General features: G+C 37.7%; 1 long non-coding RNA gene across 1 annotated transcript in view; it reads left to right on the forward strand.

Moving 5' to 3' along the window:
• The first annotated feature begins 21 nt into the window (after nt 1-21).
• LOC104994659 overlaps nt 22-2,920 on the forward strand; it is a 20,952-nt gene continuing 18,053 nt past the window's right edge. The window contains exon 1 of the long non-coding RNA XR_825973.1: nt 22-967. This is a non-coding gene — a long non-coding RNA (uncharacterized LOC104994659). The remainder of the gene's footprint in view (nt 968-2,920) is intronic.

Below are 2,920 nucleotides of genomic sequence, written 5' to 3' on the forward strand. Positions count from 1 at the left end.
GTAGTTTATTTAAAAACAACAGTAGTTTATTTTAAAACAACAGTAGTTTATTTTAAAACAACAGTAGTTTATTTTAAAACAACAGTAGTTTATTCTCAAAACAAAAGACATGTACTCTTATAGTTCTGGAGACTGATAGTCCAGAATCAGGGTGTTGGTTGGCTCATACTCCCTCAGAAGGCTAGTGAAGATTCCTTCCTGGCTGCTTCTAGCTGTCGGTGGTTGCCAGCAATCCTTGGCGTTCCTTGGCTTGAAACTGCATCACCTAAATCTTTGTCATCACATGGAGTTCTGCCCTCTGTCTTTTGTGCTTGTATTGTGTCCTTTTAAGGATACCAGTGATTGGATTAGGGTTCACCATTATCCACTGTGACTTCATTTTAACTTGATTTTATCTACAAAAACTGTTTTCAAATAAGTTCACATCCACAGGTATCATATATTAGGATTTGAACTATATCTTTTGGGTGGATACAATTCTGTTCACTCCAAGTCCATATCTAATTTGGATTGCTGATGACAAGAAGGTGAAGATGACAATTAGAAATGACTAATTTCTGAGATATTTAAAGTTTTGTTTTTATTTAAATAATTGTAATTTTTTCTTATTTTACTATGTTCTCAAAATTGTTTTGGTTTATCTGAGGTACTTTATTTAAAAACTTAAGTAATATTAAAGTCACTTGTATTGGAACATAGTAAAGGTGGGGAATTTAGTTAGTATTTAAATGCATCAAAATGAGATATGTCTGCTGAAATAATTGGATTTTCTCTCATTTTTTTTTTTAAATTTTTAAAAGTTTATTTTTATTGAAGTTTAGTTGATTTACAAGATTTTGGGTGTATCACAAGGTGATCTGGTTATGCATACACACTATATTTATAAAATATATTTTTTATTCCTTCTCAGGTTCTTTTCCACTATAGGTGATTAGAAGATATTGAATATTGTTCCCTATGCTACATAGTAAGTCCTTGTTTATCTATATTGTATGGAGTAGTGTGTATCTGTTAATCTCAAATTCCTAACGTATCTCATCCCCCACTTTGCCCTTTGGTAACTTAATTTTGCTTTCTGTGTCTGTTTCTGTTTTGTAAATAAATTCATTTGTATAACTTTTTAGATTTCACATGTAAGTGATGTGATATTTGTCTTTATCTGATTTACTTGACTTAGTATGGTAATCTCTGGGTCCATCAGTGTTGTTACAAATGGCATTATTTCATTCTGTTTTAACATTCCATTGTGTTAAATATATACACACACACACACCACATTTTCTTTATCTGTTCATTTGTCAGCGGTCATTTAGGTTGCTTGTGTGTCTCGGCTATTGTAAATAGTGCTGCAGCAAACACTGGAGTGCATGTATCTTTTGAATTGAGAGTTTTTGTCTTTTCTGGAAATGTGCCCAGGAGTGTGATTGGTGAGTTCTAAGGTAACTATTTTTAGTTTTTTAAGAAACCTCCATACGGTTCTCCATAGTGGGCTGTGCCAATTTACATGCCCAGCTTACAGTGTAGGAGGGTTCTCTTTTCTCCACATGCTCTCCAGCGTTTATTTGTCGACTTTTTGATGATGGCCATTTTGCCTGATGTGAGGTGATAACTTATTGTAGTTTTGATTTGCTTTTCTCTAATAATTAGCAATGTGAACATCTCTTCACATGCCTATTGGCTGTTGTATATCTTCTTTGGAGACATGTTTATTTAGATTATCTGTACATTTTTGATTGGGTTTTTTTTGTTTGTTTGATTTTGATTTGTCTTGGCCCTCTGGTGGGCTGGGCAGTGTCTAGAGGTGAGTCCAGAGGCTTGGGCTGAGTGTTCTCTAGGAAGCCTATTTGTGTTGGGTGGGGCTATGTCCCTGCCCAATTTGTTGTTTGACCTGAAGCATCTTAGCACTGAAGTCCACAGGCTATTGGATGGATCTGATGGTCTTGGTGCTAATGAGCCAAGATGTTAACTGTCAACAGCAACAGTGTTCACCAGGCTGGATGTTCCCCAGTGTGTCCATCACCAGTGTCTGTGCCCCCAGTGTGAGCCACAGCCACCCCTTCCTCTCCAGGAGACTGGTCGAAACCAGCAGGTTGGTCTGGCCCAGGCTCCTATCAAATTGCTGCTTTTGCTCTGGGTCCCAGTGTGCTTAAGACTTTGTGTGTGCCTTTTAGGAGTAAAGTCTCTATTTCCTCCAGTCCTATAGGGCTCTTGACTGCATGCCCTGCTCCTTCTTCAAAGCCAGATGTTCAGGGAACTCATCTTCCCAGTGCCGGACTCCAGGCTGAGGAGTCTGATGTGGGGCTCAGAACTCTCCTGTGCAAGAACCTCTACAGCCTAATTATTCCCCAGTTTGTGGGTCACTCACCTGGAGGGTATGGGATTTGATTATATTGTGAATCTGCCCCTCCTGGCCCTTTTGTGGTTCCTTCTTGATGTGTTTAGTTCTGGTAGCTTCCAGTCTTTTTCATCAGTGATTGTTATGCAGATGTGATTTTGGTGTGCTCCTAAAAAGAGGTGAACTCAAGGTCTTTCTACTCCGCCATCTTGGCTGCTTTCTCATTTCATTTCTTTAAAAATGCATGGTCTTTATAAAGCAAGCTCCTGTTTAAGGGAAAGGACATTGTTGAGACTGTTTCTCCAGAGATCAGAGTGTTTGCACTATGGAGAATTTTAATTTGGCTTTGGAAAAGCCAAAAGAAAGCCATTCTGAAGATTCCTTTTAGGAATGCTTTAAGAGGTGAATGAACAATTATGAAACCCACCAATTATAATTAGAAGGTAAAATTATATATTATTTCACCTTATAGCTGGGAATGGTCACTGAGATGATACAGATAGAAGGCAAGAATTGTCCATACAGCGCCAAGAATAGTACAGACAACTGTTGTAAAAAGTGAATAAATAAGAAAAAAGAATGGCA

Source organism: Bison bison, unplaced genomic scaffold, assembly GCF_000754665.1.
Source record: "Bison bison bison isolate TAMUID 2011002044 unplaced genomic scaffold, Bison_UMD1.0 scf7180017864263, whole genome shotgun sequence".
In the NCBI taxonomy this organism is placed as follows: domain Eukaryota; kingdom Metazoa; phylum Chordata; class Mammalia; order Artiodactyla; family Bovidae; genus Bison; species Bison bison.